General features: G+C 38.5%; 1 protein-coding gene across 3 annotated transcripts in view; it reads left to right on the forward strand.

Moving 5' to 3' along the window:
* Positions 1 to 18,560, forward strand: part of LOC107549660 (zinc finger protein 609-like) — an 86,978-nt gene that overhangs the window by 30,973 nt on the left and 37,445 nt on the right. The window contains exon 1 of one of the 3 annotated variants that reach the window (XM_016230833.1): positions 7,403 to 8,191. The exons of the other annotated variants lie outside the window; for them this stretch is intronic. The gene's annotated coding sequence lies outside the window, so the exon portion shown is untranslated. Of the gene's footprint in view, positions 1 to 7,402; positions 8,192 to 18,560 lie in introns of those variants that run through there. 3 annotated transcript variants of the gene reach the window in all.

The following is an 18,560-nucleotide window of genomic DNA, read 5'->3' on the forward strand; positions in this document are numbered from 1 at the left end:
ATAGACCTGCCATTATTAGCAAAGTCCATTGTACCCTTGATGTCTTGCTTGTTGCCCTTGTGCAGCTATTTTATCTCTTTATCTTAAACTCAAATCAGGCCAACTTTTTAGGTTAGTTAACAAATTGAGCTCTTGGTTACTGTTTGATACTGTTCACCAAAACTGTCATTTTTCGGTACAATTTATTCAGTCTTCTCACTAGGGATGCACAATATTATCTGACCAATATCAGAATCGGATGATAATGGATTTAAATTTAAATATCGCCATCGGCCCGATATGACAAATTATGCCGATATGTCTTGCCGATAAGAGGAGTACATTAACTCACATGTGCTCATGGTGTGCTAGCGATTAGATCATTTCAACAGTGCGATTAGATCACGTCAGCATTGTGGCTCGTTCTTGAAGCAAAGTTTTGCCTGAATGGTGATTGATCGGAATGGTTTTACATCGCTGCATTTAAACTGAAAATGCACGTAAAGAATGACGCGTTCGGTGTATGATGATAGAGTAAACAGTAATATAGCGGCAGCCTCCCCCGGATCCTAATGCTGTGTAAGGAATTTTAATTCCGTAGGGGGCGGTATTGGCCTACTCCTAATAAAATGAAAGCAAAATACACAAATAATATTTAGACTGTGTTTTTGATTAAATAAAACCGTAATTGATGCCATAAAATCAGTATGTTTTGATTTAAAGGTCAGAAGCTATAGCTTACATGAATAAAAATAATCACAAACATGACACTTAAATAATTTTATATATACTGATTTATTCATTAATGTGTAATATGTTATATTTTTTAAACAAATTATGAGCTCTAAAAACTCTAATTTTCAGAATTTTTACAACTCTTTTGCTTTAGACCATTTACAAATGTTTAATCATAAAATAAAATGTTAATGTTATACATTTTAAACGTCTTTCTGATTAAAAAATGCAGTGATTAATATATAGTTTATTTAGTTATTTTCAAATCTTCAATGTACTGTCATTATATAAAATAACTTTATTATCGTTTATTTAATTCTAACAAATAAGTTCTTGTTAAAGACTAATAAAAATAATTATATATCGGTATCGGCATTGGCTATAGGCCAAAATTAGTTGAAAATTATCGGCATATCAGATATCAGCAAAAATTCAATATCATGCATCCCTACTTCTCGCTTATTTGGCCGAACACTGACAGAGATTTATTTGCTATTTTCAGCCGAATAATTTCGGTTGTCGAACATTCCCTATGATCAACCTCAGAAGGAAGAGCTGTTTTTCATTGCACAGTGTATGACTGTGTTTGAAGTAACAACAGGGGGTGCAACAAAAACTGACCCCTTAGCCTAGGAAAGGCCACATCAAAGTCCTCAAGCCTGTTCTGGAGGCAAGCCAGACTCTTTCTCTCTCTCTCCCTCTCTGTAATCTGTGGTTCACCTCTCCTCTGAGTGCAAGAAGGCACTCTGGGTTCTCATTTCCTTTTGTCTCTCTGCCCTGCAAATTGATCCCTTGGCTCTGGATGAAATGGTGCAGTTGCTGAGTTCTCAGATTAAACCCTTTTTCCTTTTAAGGATCTGCCTCACAAGAGGAAACTGGGTTTTGTTCTGAGCCAAGAGAGCTGGTGCTTGCAGAATGCAGTATTTCATGGCGAAGATCTAAAATTACTTCGAGTTCACAGGTAATTATGACCTTAATCAGAATTTTAGATCTCACAGTCAAACAGCAGAGGCTATGGAATGGTTATCCAATTATCGGCTCAACCTGGCAGAGGTTTTAGGGAAACCAAGAATATCCAAACTTGAGCTGAGTAATTCACAACCTATTGACTTCAGTATGGCTCTTGTATTTAGGGCCTGGAGGAGCCCAATGTTTGGGATCTCCTCTTGGAATTTGAAATCCACTTGATGTCAGATCAAGTTAGAAGGCATCATGTGGTTTTTAACCTCATCAGTAGTCTTTATTTTGTGTTTTAGAATCTTATATTTTGGTTTTTAGAATTGGTGTTAGGGGTTCACTGGATTCAACTCCTTCCCATAATTCCATGGGCTGTTGAATCTGGGCTCAAGCGTGTGGCCAGAATTTCCTCTTGGCTCTGCAGTGTGTTATCTGTTGTCATAACTTATCTCTTTTCCCTCCTACTCTACTCTCTTTCTCACCCCTCCCTTCCTCCTGCTACCCTCCTCCTCCCGTCCTCTCTCATTCAGTTTTATCTGGGCATTAGCGGATTAAGTGCTTGAACTAACGAGGTCATCAAACTAAGGCTTCTTCCTGAGAAAGGCAGAGCGAGAGTGTGAAAGAGATTTTCTAGTTTCAGAGTCCCATGTTGTGGATACTGTCTACCCATGAGCATTTCGGTCTACCGAAGGGACGGCATCTACCAAAGAGCCCTTTGTTGAAGGATGCTCATGGTGAAAGAACACACAAACACTCATCTTTAATCAGCCATTGCCTCACTCCCAGTGTCTCTTTATGCCTGTTCTTACTTGTCACTCAGTGGGGAGAAAACATCCTTGACAGCTATGGGCAGCTAGGATTTGCATAATTGTGATTGTGAGCATCGCAACTTTACAGGGGAACTGCGGACCTTAATCTCCCTCCCTCTTGCTTTCTCTCTCTTTGTTCCTCTGAACACAGTTCACTGAGGATTTGCCCTTGCCTGCTAGACGTATTTAAACCTCACTTCACTCCTCTGTAGCCTACTAAACATTTGAATGTATGCAAAGAGTTAACCAGTGTCAGATTCACAGTGTAAGTTCTGTGGTAGAATCATATGTTCATACTGCTGAAGTGGCTTTGTCTGAAATGGGCATCTGGGTAACCTTTGTTTTGACTTGTTAAAAATGTATATATTGCTAAATATATCAATGCTTTCTTTGTAAGATGATAGTTGATGTTGCTGTTCCATTTCATCCAAATTCCCAATCCAAGACCTGTGGCAATGTACACTTCAGTTAAGAAGATACTTAACTTAGTGGTCATTGGTGATATTCGCTGACTGATGGGTAGTCATATTTCCCTGTTTGGATGAAAGCGGAGGGATGAGTCTCTTTCTATTTCTCATTACTCTTCTATGCCTCGCTCTCTCTCTCTGGGAGGTTGCCCCTCCTTTCTGCTTTGCTGAACAGTAACAGGAAGCCTTTGAGAGGCTATAAATAGTTGGTGCTCATTCTCCTCCTCCATTTCTCTCTGCATTTTTCTCTCTCCCCATCTCTAAATCCCTGCAGATAGCTCACTGTAAGTGACAGGTCCATTGTTGACTGGGGATGCAGTATTCAACCTCCCTGTAGCCCATGGCACACCAGCAGTGTCGGCTGACTGCCAGCGCCCAGCAGATAAACTCTGCCTGAAGAGCTTCTCCAAGCCCTGCCAAGTCAAAAACACCCAGGGTGCTTTTCCCCTCCTCTCTACCCCTTCCCTCCTCCTGCTGTTGGGCGAACAAGCAGTGTCCTTGTACCACAGCTCTCAACATTCAAGAGCAGTGTCAGTTACTCAGGGATCCTTCAGAGAGAGGGCTGTTTGAGTAGGTGGGAAAAAAGAGGGAGGACAAGGTGGGAGGTCAAGTAAATCAAGAATGTGAGAGGAGAGAAAAGGAGGTAGGTTGGTTTTTGAAATCTGTGGCGTTCAAGCTGCTCTGAGAGGTAAGCTTGTGTTTGTTAAAGACAGGTTGAAGAGAGTTTGTGTGTGATGTAAGGTCTGGCAGCTGAGATTTGCGGTGGGGCGGAAATAGTATCACAGTCTAAGGGTCAACTCCGCCTTGTGTGGAACGCTAGTCCTCCCATTTCGGCCTCTCTTGTTCAGCCTCTTCTTTTGCTTTGCCTTGTAGCCTTAAGTTTTGCTCTGAGTACTGGTAATTGAATTTGTAACCATGAATCATTTTCGTTCTTGACTCTTAACCTCAGAATAGACAAGTCTTACAAAGCATGCATTTTCACAGTTACTCCATTTTCAGCAGCTTGCTTTTTGCTGATAGCTTATCTGTAAATGCTACCCCCAAATCTTTGTTTTTATAGTGATGTTTCCGGTTTGACTAATTTCTTATGTTTCCTTTTTTAGCATCCTGCATGCATTTCCTGATTCTACAATTGTTTCGCTTTTATCTCACAACATACAGATAGCTTCTGCTATCACCCCCGGTCCTCTTCATTGATAAACTCATTGTGTGCCAACGTTCAAGCTGTTGACTCCAGGGTTGTTTGTTCAGTCAGATGCCTTGGCTTTAGATGCAGTTCACCGCTGTTAGCCTTGTGCTGTCTCAGGTCTCCTGATTAGCAGATATCCGGCAACAGCTGGAATAAATGTTATTTAGTGCCTGTTTATTGCTGATGGTGAAAAGAGGCATGTGCACAGTCAAAATAAAAGCAGACCAGCATACATATGGTACTGTTTAGAATAAATAGATTCGGGGTAAAATTCAAGAAAACTTAATACAAATGACAGCGGAACCAACTCGTGCGTGTCGTCAGCACGTCGCCATAACCGGAAGCCTCAGAATAAATAGATTTAAAGGTAAAAATGTAATTCTCACTTTTAGCCATTTTAGGCATGCAAGATGTTATTCGTAAAGCTTCTTACCCAGTACTCCTCAGTTAGGCTATTTTACCAAAGTGCCTACATCAAACTCTATTGGAATCAGTTGTGAGGTGAGTTTCTCATGCAGTTCACATAATGAGCACTATGTAGAGTTTTCTAAATCGGTCACTTATAAGGTTCCTATTAGGGATGCACCGATCTGCCTTTTTCTCCTCTGATTCCGATACCTAGGGTTCGGTATTGGCTGATACCGATCCGATACCAGTGAAGTGTTTTTTCCCTCATTTAAATAAATGTAGAATTGATATATCTCGGTGTGTGGAACTGATAATCATTCTTTCACAATCTACTAGATACAGACTACTTCATTATAAAGAAAAATAAAATAAACAAATATGAAAAAATATTTACATATTTTGACAAAAATGCATCATAAACTAGGTTAGTGGATAATTCGGCAGCAAAAGTTATTCTAGAAAAATCAGTGCACAATAATTTTAGAAATCCAAACATTTACTGAAAAAACTATATTTTGTGGGGAACAAATAAAAGTGTTGGACTAAATATGGTAAAATGTTACACATTGCTATTTGTATTATTATAAAATCCATTCATTAAAAACATTCATGAATGTATTTATATATAAGTATATACTATAAAATTAAAATACATTTCTTTTAAATGTATAGTATATTTTTTAATAAGGCAACAACATATGATGCCTGACGCCGTGTTGCTTCAAGCGCATCATTCTGCACACCGGATGCGCACATTGTAAGTGCTTCGTGTTAAAAACTGCAAAGCACAAAGGGAAGAGAAATTGATGCGTAGTGTATTATATCTGTGCAACAGTTATTGAGCCTTTCTTTTAACAGTTTTAAATTTCAGTTACTGTGCATGTTAAAAACTATTTATAGTCTTTTCTACACCCGTGTTTTGTTCTCACAGACCCCCGGTAACAAGTAACAAAACAACATTAAACTCTGGCAAGAAGATAAAGTCCTTTTTGCAAAATCATAGACATGTATTTACAAATCAAGTATAATGGGAACACAGAATGATCTTGGAGAGAGCTTTACCGAGCTGACCGCTGTAACGAACGCGACCAGGGTTTAAAGGCTGAATGAACGACTGACAGCCACAGCGGAGAAAAGAGTTTGTGTGAACTTTAATGTAAGGACTTAAATATTCATATGTAGCTCACATTAAGCTATGGTATGGCTTCAGAAGTAACACAGAATAATCCGCACAATCGGGGAAAAAAATTTATAAAATCTCGGATTTAAATCGGCTCTCTCTGACCGAAACCCTATCCGAGAAAGATGGCACTATCGGAGCCGATACCCGACATGAATATCGGATCGGCGCATCCCTAGTTCCTATGTAGGCAGTAGATGAGGTTTGAGGAAGTATATCTGCATTGTCTATCTTGAGATATAAAATATCCTTATGGCTATTCGACTCATTTTGTGTTAAAATGTTCATTACAGAGCATTGGTCATTGACGAATAAGATTACAAATTAGATTAAATCCCAAATCTGTTTGTGATTGTTGGCATGTGCTGGGTTGTTATCCAACATTTAGACAAGTTAATCTCCTCCTGGAACGTTCTAAATCAAACACCAGTTCCCTGTTCAGTCCACATTGCCAAATTCCAAGAGCTGTTTCTTCTCCTCGTTCCCTCAGGGCTCCTTATCTTTATCAGCTCTTTCTTGACCCACCCCTCCCTCATTCCACCCCCTACTGCTAGTGCACCAGTGGCTGACCTTGAATGTGGGTTATTATTGTAATGAGCTCTGCTGATGTAGAATGACCTGAGGTCAGGAGAGCGGGACGAGAAACGTTGGGGTGATCCAGTAGTTTCCATAGCACAGATGGAACTTTGGAACCCTGTTCAGTTTTGTGTCCAACAAGACTTTTCTTCAGCAGTTTAAATGCGTAACTTCTGGATGTGAATGGATTTTGTTGTGAAGTGGGGGTTTGTAAGCGTTTCGAACTTGAAGTGTTTTTCTTTTTTGCTGACTCATTCAACTTACGCCTACAGCTTAAATGGTGCAAAACAAACTTTGAGAAGCCCGAGCTCGGTCTCAGTGGTGTATTGATGGAAACTGTCTGAGGGCAAGATTGTGACCTTTACACAGAAATATTAAAGGGTTTCATCGCTAGTTGGGCTTTATGTAGAATCTTATATGTTCTTTAGCATCAAGGACAATCCAGCCATACATTTTTGCCTAGATTCAAGCTGCCCAATTTTCAAAAACTAATGTTTGTCTTACCATAAAACCATTGAGGCACAAGTCAATTAGCCTTCTAGTCTTTTGCAGGCCAAATTGTTAGTAGGGGTGGGCGATATTACCAAAATAAAGTAATTTTATTTCACGGCAACGATATATATCACAATATTTGCTTTAAATAAGGTCTGTATGAAATTTTGATAGCATAGTAATTTCATAATACCTGTCATCAGTGTCAATATCACAAAAAACTAATACTAGCCTAAATTTTAAAAAAACACTCAAGCTCACAGAAGACAAGTAAACGGTCAACGATAAGAAATGCTACGTACATTGCATAAAGTAATTATATGTATAAGAACACTGCATATTCTTTACTGTGTACATTTTATGTTTCTTATTAAATTCACAAAAGTGATTTAGTCAAGAGTTGTGAGAGATTTTCTCTCTTTTGTTGTTTGATTAACACGAATGACAGACAGGAGGAATATTAGACTGCTGTTACTTTAAGAGTTGCCCGGATCCAATATAACCCACTGTTACATGTGTTTTTTTTATTTCTCAGCTGTTTGCTTTCACTTAAGACCTAAATTACTGTGTTTACAAAGATACTTGCAAAGACAGCCATTTTGACACATACAAGTGTGTATTTAATTGATTAAGGCCTATAAAATGGCAAAAATAACTCTGTTCAATATGAGCACCATCTTCACATGCTCGCGCCTCTCAGACTTTCGCTGCTGATTGTGTTTCAACAGCTTAAAATCACTTGTTTTTAAACCGCAATGCCTAAAAATGCATGCAAAAGTTGCCGTGACCACGTAGCACATCGTCCAACATCATCCAAAATCCGATTGACAGATTTCTACCGGTTAATTGTGTCTTTTGGTATATCACCCACCCCTAATTGTTAACCTAACACCGTGTCCTAATACGTGATGAGTTTCTAACAAAGAGAAAATTAACTGAAGACACTTTAACAGCCACTCAGATTTGCATTTCACTTTTAATTTTCAGATCTTGATAAGCTACGCAACCAAGCTTCTAAAATCCACAGATGGAGAAACGATACTCTGCGGGGTTTCGATTTGCAATCTTGCCATTCCTCGGTTGAGGTTCACACTATCTTGATTGTTACGCTGTCTGTCTGGGAGCTTTTCGGCTCGGCTCGGCTCTTGCTTGCGTTGAGGTCAGATTACTCAGAGCTGTACTAGGCTGTTTTTTTAGGCTACACAAATGCATCTTCACCAACACTCCCCTTTCCCCCCTACGCTCTCTTCCACTTGTTTTCTCCTCTCAGATTGTCTGTTTTCACGCATGGGCTGAAAAGTGAGAGCACCCCAGAGGTGAACTGGCGCTGATCCATCTTAGAGAAACTGGGGCAAAAGCGGAGAAAGCCAGTCTAAATGCTGTGGTGTCTACAGTACCAGTGAGTAAAAGCCTGGCTTTATGTGTGCTGCATTTCACATTGTTGTGGTTTAATAATACTTTTACACTCTGTGTTCACAATGATGGAAAGCCATTCAATTTCACTGAGAATTGGAGCGACAACAATCACTGGTAATGCAATAATGTTGAAGCCTACTAGCAACCAAGAGAAGAAAATATGAGTTGACACCAGGATTAAAGCTAAATATTATCGGTTTTCACAGTGATTTTTCTTGTTATGAACCAGACCATGACTCACTCTCTTAATGTACTGCTGTTGACCATTGAGCCATTTGTTGGTTGGTTGGATTGATCAATTAAAATGGTTGGTTTAAAAATCAAAGTTGAGTCATGTTTTTGTGGTGACGGTGCAAACGTGTAGGCGCGGGTCTGCTTTGCCGTGCTTTCATTGCTTGTTTTAACAGCCCAGATGTTGTTATAAAACAGATTTTAACTCCGCAGCCTGGAGGTACAGTTTTAATGTGAACAGTCTTTATCTTTATTCAGTCCAACAGTCCAATCTTTATCTGCACATCTGTGGAAAAGAGCAACACATCAATTTATATCTTGAGTCAAGTGTTGCTTAAAAGGTTAGTTCACCCAAAAATTTAAATTAGGCTGTGTTTTACTCACCCCAGAGCCATCCTTGGTGTATATGACTTTCTTCTTTCAGACGAATCCAGTCGGGGTTATATTAAAAATTGTCCTGACTATTCCAAGCTCTATCATTGCAGTCAGCGGGTGTTGCAGTGCTTCAGTCCAAAAGAAGTGAAATAAAAAGCACCCGTCCATTAAAAAAAAGTGTCTCGCATGGCTCCGGGGGGTGAACAAAGGCATCCTGTAGCGAATCGATGCGTTTTTGTAAGAAAAATATCCATATTCAAAATGTAATAATCAAAAAATGCGCAAAGCCGACCTCATAAGCAAAGTTTCCTTACTTTAGCAAAGGAAAACCAGTCTCCTCTTGGCTTATATCCAAATCCACTAACATTTTTCTTTACAAATCCTCGTTTTGTACTTCTAATTAGTGACCGTTGTTTTGTTTTGATCTCTCACCTGCGCTTCTGTGTTCGTCACTTCTAAGCGGTGCATGCGCAAAGCCGACCTCATTCGTCATCTGCCCGGAACTGTTTCAGTTTACAACAGTGAGCGCAAGCTAGATTAAAGTGATTATTACATTTTGAATATGGATATTTTTCTTACAAAAACGCATCGATTCACTACAGGAGGTCTTTGTTCACCCCCCGCGTGAGACACTTTTTTTTATTTTTATGAATGGGCGCTTTTTATTTCACTTCTTTTGGACTGAAGCACTGCAACACCTGCTGAGTGCAATGATAAAGCTTGGAATAGCCAGGACAATTTTTTATATAACTCCGACTGGATTCGTCTGAAAGAAGAAAGTCATATACACCTAGGATGCCTCTGGGGTGAGTAAAACACAGCCTAAAGCCCTATTCGCACGGGATTAGTATTACCTGGTGACCTCCAGTCATTTGTAATAATTGCGGATGTTGTCTGTGATCTTAATCCCGTGTGAATCGGCCATGTCTGTAATTTGTAAAGTAAAAATTCCCCCGCAAATGACCTACCATATTTCGCAGAACTCCGAGGTCCTGTGATAATATTAGTCCCGTGCGAATTGGCATCTCTGATTTGGCCAGCATTTGGCGGGTCGTATATCATTTTTTGAGGTTTTTGTTTCCTGTGCGCCTTTTTATCCACCTTTCGCGAAGAATGGAGCTGCATTGGAGTGTTTGATTATATTTTGGGTGCTGTCATTTCACTACAACCATACAATACTATATTAGTTTCTTTTTTTTAAAAATCCATCTAACTGCACCATAGAATGGGACTCTCAAAGCCTTGACATCCGGGTATCCGGGAGATAAGTCAGTAAATTCGAGTAAAATCACAGGCTTCGCTTATCCCGTGCGAATGCACCACACGAAATTCAGATGTGGGGGGGCAATTTCAAAATTACACAAGGTCCCCAGATAATACTAATCCCGTGGGTGAACTAACCCTTTAATAAAAACTAAATAAATAAATAAAGATTTAATAAATAATTATAGTAATTATTATTATTTATTAATTATTGTTGTTACAATAGTAACATTAAAATGTATTTATAATATTAATATATAATAATATATTTATTTTACTTTATTCTTTATCTAATATTTTAAAAAACTACAGTTAATAATAAGTTAAATAGGCCTATTAACATTAAAAATAGTGACTTTTTAAAAATAATATTTAATTAATTTTAATAAAATTAATATCATCTTTATTTGTTGCTTTTTATATTTTTGTTTTTGAAGAAAACATTACTGTTATTATATATATAATAATAATAATAATAATAATATTATGTATTCATTTTAAATTTAAATATTAATAGTATGAAATAGTCTTTTGTATAGTAATGCTGATATTATTAGTATATTATCTTTATTTTATTTTTTGATATACCTATATAATTAAAACAAACAACATGAATGAAAATAATAAGATACAATAATATTTTTACTGAATCACATTTTAAATGTATCATTATAGTAAGTGTTCAATATATTATAAAACGGATAGTTCCGGTGCTTGATTCTGATTGGTTGAGCCGCGTTCGAAGCTGTTGTAAATTACTCTACAAACACACACATTTGTTTACTTCTGTGTGTTGCTCGTCAACCACTTTGTAGCAACCACAACTGTTTCTGAGGAGCTACATTGTTTGGTGGAAGAATACTGTGTTTATTAATATCATTACACTTTATTTGCTCTGTTTTATTCTGTAAAACCTTACTACATATATGGAATAACCATTTTAGAAAAGCAATAAGCCCCGTGAAGCCGTGGTTTGCAGTGAATTTATAACAGCTAAGGGGGTTTTCGGCACTCCAGCTGTTATAAATTCACTATAAACCACGGCTTCTTGGGGCTTATTGCTTTAATTTCAGCTGCTGGTTTTTGTAATAGTAAATATTTGTAAGTGCTTAGGTGGTCTTGTAACAGTGATGTTACAGTCTGTTTTTTTTCCTTACCATTGTCAGGTCTCCATATTTAGCTCTGAGCGTCTGCTGACATACAGAAAACACACACTATTGGTTGCTAGCAGCAGCACACAGGTGGTGTTGAGGTTACTACACCTTGCTTCCTTTCCTAGGCTCTCTCTTTCGGTTGCTCAACAGATGCACACACACACACGCTTTCACATTCACAGCAATGCATGCACACACACACACACACACTCATCTCATAACGCCGAGCCGGATAGAGGTGTCTAACAGGTAAATAGATGCATGTTGCTTGCTTGCATATCTGGCGTGTGAAAATTATGCATGTTGTGCTTGCATTTGACGTTGTGTTTTTATCAAGCGCCATGAGACTGTTTGTGTTGTTCCTGTTTTTTTTCTCAGTGCTCATAATTGCTTTGTGTGGCACGTAGGTATCTTTCTGTTCTCCAGCAAAGAGAGAGTCACTCCTTCTGTTGTTGCAAGGATGTGCGTCTCTTCATCCTCTTAGCAACAGGTGATCTCTCACTGAGAGGCTGTTGCTAAGGGCCGTCGGATGAAGGGAAACTCCCTGTGATTATCCCGCCTTTCCCACTGGGCTCCACTTGGCCTTCCGCCCACTCAATCAACTGCTGCGTCTGATTGGCAACGAGCGCCGCCAGTTAGGAGCCAATCCAATCGTTTGCGTCGAGCTGAGGAGGTATAAAATGTCTCTCAGATGGTGTCATCGTTTGTGGTCTGATCCAGGAAACCGTTTCCCCCAGTGTTTCCATCGATGCAGAACATCGAGCTGCTCGGCGTGGTTTCCAAAATTGATATTCTGCCTCCGCCGCGCTCTGCTCGCGTGGCCAATTGAACCAAATTAACCGTGCATAACGCCTGTCTGTCTGCAAAAGCTAACAGTGTGTTTCTGCCTGCTGTCGCTGAGGTGTGGTAACGAGGTTTCTGTGGTTCCGTTCACCTGTCAGTTTGTCTCGCTGTCAAACCCTCGGCGGCGGTTGTAGCTGTAACGAGTCAACAGCCAGGCTTCTGTCACGATGAAGAGAGCCAACCTGGTGGAGAGGCTAGTCTGCTCTTCACCCTGACAGGAGGATAACGAGAAATCCACAGGGATGCTGTTACCAGGAGATGTCAGGCAGAAAAACTCTGCGTTTCACATCTGGTTTTTGTTCGTTTGATAAATGCACATTTAAAGCGAGCCAAGTAGGGATGGATCGGGAAGGACTAGTCAATTTGTGAGTTCAACTGTTGTGTTTATGTAGGTCGTCCCTTATTTTTAGATTTAATATTTTGAAAAAGGGGGATACATTGAGAGTTGTAAACGTTTCGAGTTCACTCTGTGGCCATATTTGTAACACCTCAGTCTTTTCACAGACATATTTCCACAGCTATTAACATTGTAAATCTAGCAAAGTTTTTTTTGTATACTACTTTTTTTGGTATGCACTTTTATAACACTATACTTACCTTGGCACAGAAATTTGCTCATGTGTAAGTGTTTCTCATACAACGGCTGAAGAAGTGATGGCAAATTTGATATATTTCTCTGTTCTGACCAATCTAATCAATCTCTTTTTTCTGCCGCGCTCTGCTCGCGTGGCCAATTGAACCAAATTAACCGTGCATAACGCCTGTCTGTCTGCAAAAGCTAACAGTGTGTTTCTGCCTGCTGTCGCTGAGGTGTGGTAACGAGGTTTCTGTGGTTCCGTTCACCTGTCAGTTTGTCTCGCTGTCAAACCCTCGGCGGCGGTTGTAGCTGTAACGAGTCAACAGCCAGGCTTCTGTCACGATGAAGAGAGCCAACCTGGTGGAGAGGCTAGTCTGCTCTTCACCCTGACAGGAGGATAACGAGAAATCCACAGGGATGCTGTTACCAGGAGATGTCAGGCAGAAAAACTCTGCGTTTCACATCTGGTTTTTGTTCGTTTGATAAATGCACATTTAAAGCGAGCCAAGTAGGGATGGATCGGGAAGGACTAGTCAATTTGTGAGTTCAACTGTTGTGTTTATGTAGGTCGTCCCTTATTTTTAGATTTAATATTTTGAAAAAGGGGGATACATTGAGAGTTGTAAACGTTTCGAGTTCACTCTGTGGCCATATTTGTAACACCTCAGTCTTTTTACAGACATATTTCCACAGCTATTAACATTGTAAATCTAGCAAAGTTTTTTTTGTATACTACTTTTTTTTGGTACGCACTTTTATAACACTATACTTACCTTGGCACAGAAATTTGCTCATGTGTAAGTGTTTCTCATACAACGGCTGAAGAAGTGATGGCAAATTTGATATATTTCTCTGTTCTGACCAATCTAATCAATCTCTTTTTTCTCTGATTTGGAAAGTCATAGAAGCACTTTTGTGGATTTTTCCTTCTGCTCTTGAAACAAATAAGAACGTAAAAATATATTTGTCGATGTCCCTGTTCATCGCCATAGAAGTTTACTCAACTATGATGACTTCTGCTTCTTAGAACCCTGGAATTGTGAAAAGTGTCCATTTCAGGTCCAGTCTGTATAAAATGCCAGAAATTTCAAAAACTGATCGTTAACTAAACTCCTGTTCAAGTTACATGTTTCAAATCAGCAATGAAAACTGACATGAACATGTTTCAGATAGTGTTAAAAAACATTTAAGTTCATTCCAGCCAATCAATCCCATAATCTGTTTTTATGGGAACTGGAGGAGCTGCTGTGATGTGACAAATTTACCAATTGGTGATTGGCTCTTTTATTTAAAAAGGTGGGGCTTGTTCCACCAAGTTATGCATTGCATATTCTCCCATTTATAGTAATATGAGTGAACCATCTACTCTATACGTAAAGTCTTTGTCTGTACTTTAACATGCCACCTCTAACTGTTGGGCACTGAATAGTTAGTTCTCTAAACGCGTTCCCTCAGTGCATCTCACAACATAGGTTTTGCATTTAAAATGTTAAGTGCAAAATGGTTTTAAAAGCACCCCCCGGAGGACCCCCCCCTGCATTCTATTGCATTTCTGACTAGCTGTTTTTAAACTCATCCAACATTAACAAAAAATGTACTTGACCCTAAATCAGTGAAATTTCAATTATGACAGTTGACTCAAAATGTTTACACACTCACTCTCTCTCTCTCTCTCTCTCTCTCTCTCTCATGCAGTTTCATAAATGACTATTTCATTTGTGGAGCCACAAAAGAAGATGTTTAAAAAAAAAATCATGTTTTGTTTTTGTCTATTTGATAAGTCAGTGGGGTTCAATGTTGGGTTTTTGTCCCCATTGACATTCATTGTATGGAACCGTTGAAACATTCTTCAAAATATCATCTTTTGTGTTATGCATAAGATATAAAGTGAATAAAGGATGAAAGAATTCTCTTTTTTGGGTGAATTAACCTTTTAAGAATAGTCACTCCAAATATATGTAGATTTGCTCATCCCTAGAGCCACGTCCCTCAAGTCACCTTTATTTATATAGCACTTTTAACAATACAGATTGTGTCAAAGCAACTGAACAGCATTAATTAGGAAAATAGTGTGTCAATAATGCAAAATGACAATAGTAAACACTCATTTTTCAGTTAAAGGCAGTTCATCATTGAATTCAGTGATGTCAACATCCAGCTCAGTTATTTAGATATATTTTTGAGATGGAAAAATGCAGTTTTACAAATGGTAGAAACGTGGCTTTCTAACGAAAGATTGCTATCAAATAGCACATTTAAATAAACCATAGCTTTGTAAAACACTGTATGAAAATGCTTTGAAATGTTCGATAATTTTAAATGTCTTCTTGGTGTTAACAACTGGAAAGCAAAGTGAATTTTGGCACTATAAGCAAGGCAGGCAGGCGTATGTTGGCAGATGATCCTGAGATGCTCTCTGGCTTTAATGAGACATATGTCTGTTTTGAATCTCCTCTGAATGTGGGTTATGAAGGAGGGGGATGTTAGCAGCGAGACTCCGCTCTGTGTACTGATGGCACTGTTGATGCGGTGGCTGTCATTTGTTGTTTTTTCCCCTCTTTGCTCTTTTTCACACACTTTTTTTCCCCTCGTGGTTCAAGGCATTTTTCTTGCTTTCATTGTTTGAAGATGCTGTTTTGGTTCACAAATGTTTCCTTTGCTCTCGATTTAGTTTTCCTTCATGGTTTCTCTGTGTTTTTGAGCCTTTTGCTGTATGAAGTAACAGTCAGAAGAATCTTTTTTTTTTAATTGAATGGTTTATTAAACCTTATTGAAATATTTAACAAATCTGAAGAAAGTTTGCATATGTGTTTTTGTTGAGTATCATATTTGACACATTAGGCTTTTATTCCTCATATGATATAGTGACAATATGGAGGAAAAAACAGGTCAGTTTTATTCAGAGGCCCAAACTGAGCGAAAATATACAATTTGGTGCAGATGCTGATATTTATATGACCAAAAAGTGATGAAATTATGAAGCTTGTAATGTAAAACAAAGAGATCTTTATAACAGTATAGCAGATACTAACATAAAATTATATAAATATCAGTCATCGCTCTATATCTCCCAATAATGTCTTAATAAGATGATATTTAAATGCTTAGTTTTATGATCAAAGCTCTGTAGTTTCAAAACATAAGACAGGGCAATAATGATTGAGAGGTTAACAAATAAACATTACTCAAAAGACGAGATTTTAAATATTTTCGAGGCTTGGGAAGGTAATTTCTCCACTGAGGAACAGTGAAAGTAAAGGTTCTGGAAACAAATGTGATCATATCTATTTGAACACGATCTTTCTAAAAAAAAAAAATGATGTGTGGATAATCAAGTAGACCTAAGTTGCTTCAATCTTGAAACATGACAAACAATAAAAAAAGTTATTCATAAGTTTACTTTATTTAAATCAGTAAAGATTCAATTGAACACTCTTTGGAAGCGGAAGACCGGATGATCGTACAGTAGTGCTGGACGGTATGACCAAAAATTTAAATCACGGTATTTTTCAAAATTATACCGGTTTCACAGTACATGACGGTATTTTTATTTTCATGCATGACCGGGTGTTAACCACATTTTCTACTGATTGAGAGGAAATACTGCAGTATATTGACTTAGAATGCCCTATTTTACTGTCATGATGAGTGAATATTGTCCAAAAATACCACACTAAATGGTGACTAAACACGACTCCTTTTAATACTTGTTAACCAGGAGTCACTCTCATTTATAATCGCGGCATCGTCTGATAAAATCAACATGCATCTACACTAAAGAGCGGCTATGCGGTTGTTTTGGCTAGATTACTTTTTTGTCTTTTATTGAGGAGTCGCTGCGGTGCTTCTCTGCCGCTCACTGCACAGAACAGACGCCGAGAGAGGCGACACTTCTCCGGGAAAGTCAGACCTCGCGTTCGCGGGACAGCTCTGGAGAAATCTTCCAACTGAACCATAGCTAAGCTTTATCCAGAAAAGTTGCTAGGTTTGTCAGTATGAATATTCTATGGAAAAAAAGCCGCTAAAAGGGTCTGAAAGTTGCTAAATCTAGTGCTAAAGTCACGCTTGTGTGTGTGAGACGCGGGAGCTGATGGCAGGGGTGCTGGATATTTGTGGATATTGTGGATGAGTTCTTCTGTGTCATCACGTTCTATTAGTTCTACAGCTTCAGTTTCGGAGCTTTCACGCTTAGTAACACATACAGCTGTTCCCTCACCACAGTGCAACAGTGAAAAGAGACCCCTTTCAAACAGTGTCGCGTTCCGAACGTTGTTTAAGCGACATATCATAACAAAATTCATATCATAACAAAAATAAACACCGGTATTCGGTATGAACCGGTATACTGCCCAGCACTATCGTACAGTTATGCTTTTATTGACTGATTCGATTTATGCTTGTTCTTACTGACAGTTAAAGTCTCTATGATGTTTGCGAAATGCTCTTCTCGGACGCTTGCACATGCATGACATGGTGGCATAAAAGTGCTTTCCGTCCCGCTGCCCTCGGCGGTCTGGCCAATGGTTGACATCTCTGTACGTACCAATTTAGTGCCTCTAATATGGTCAGCAGAGCAGGTTCCAGAGGCCACTCGAACTCAAATTACAGACAGTTTTGGGTTTCCATGAATCAGATTTTTAGTCACCCCTGCTCTCTAATTATAGGCCAATGCAGTTAGAGCCCCATTTGTTTTATGACCTTCGAGATATTACCGGATTCAGCATATGCGAGCCTGTTTAAGTGCTTGCATGCTGGAACAGAGGAATTATTGTGGCAAAAGTGCTTTCCGTTTGGGGAAAGCTGCTTGGCGAACTGAATAAACAGTAGTGACATTACCTTGCAAAGTGTGCAAGTGTCTAATTATGCCAATTATTTGGCTTTTTAATCCATTTTGACTTCGCCAACCTTGTCCGAGTGAATCTGACACGTTTAAAGAAAACAAGCCTCAGAGTATCAACATCGATTGAGCGCCGTGTTTTGTCTGGCATTGCGAAAGTGTTTTGGTTTAAGCGCTGCTCTCTTTCTGCATTTGTTTTCCAGCCATTGATTGGCTAGCAGACTTTGTTTTCTCATGCAGTGGAATGCAACGATTCTTTCATTCAGGATGTGAGGCTGACAAGAGGATGTTTAAAGTCTCCTTGCACCTCTTTCTTTCTCAACTGACTTGCGTTTTTTCCTCTTTCGTCCTCCAGATCTGAACTCGAAGTGGTCTGTTGTTTACATAGCTCGGATTAGCGGCGTTAACCTGAAAGGCCTCTTAGAGTGAAGTACATCTAAACATAACGTGACATTTGTTAAACTATGTCGACGTGCTGAAAGGTGTTGATTGATGATTGGTTTAAAGAATCATGGTGTTGCCTTACTTTTGGCCTATTTAATGTTGCTGTGAAATTCTTGCAAATGAAATTCTTGCTTTGAAATTTTGCTTTTGTGACGTTCCTTTAGCTACAACAGAAGGAACTTCCATTAAAAAGCAAAAAAGTGATAAAAGTAGACACATATCGGTACATATCGGTTATAAGCCGATATTATGGACATTTTTTAATCCATTTCAGGTGATTTTGATCAATTTATAGCAGCATCCAATGATCACTTAATGTTAGTATTCAAATACACTAATATTTTAATTATACTAAATTAAATTATTAGCAAATTTGCGAATGTACATCCTCTTCTGATATACTGTACATGATAATGTTGTCATACTTAAATTCATGTGTAGCATTTAAAACGTTTTTACTGTTTTTAAGCAAATATTTATTTATATTTTATAGTATATATCAATATATTTTATATAAATTGTATTAAGAAATACTTCATTTTAATTAAAATAATTTTATTTTAATGACTTACACCTTCAATAGTTTGCACTTAAAAGCATGTGGCATATACAACTTTGAATTTTAGTG

This window comes from Sinocyclocheilus grahami, unplaced genomic scaffold (assembly GCF_001515645.1).
Source record: "Sinocyclocheilus grahami isolate Dianchi unplaced genomic scaffold, SAMN03320097.WGS_v1.1 scaffold377.1, whole genome shotgun sequence".
Taxonomy (NCBI): domain Eukaryota; kingdom Metazoa; phylum Chordata; class Actinopteri; order Cypriniformes; family Cyprinidae; genus Sinocyclocheilus; species Sinocyclocheilus grahami.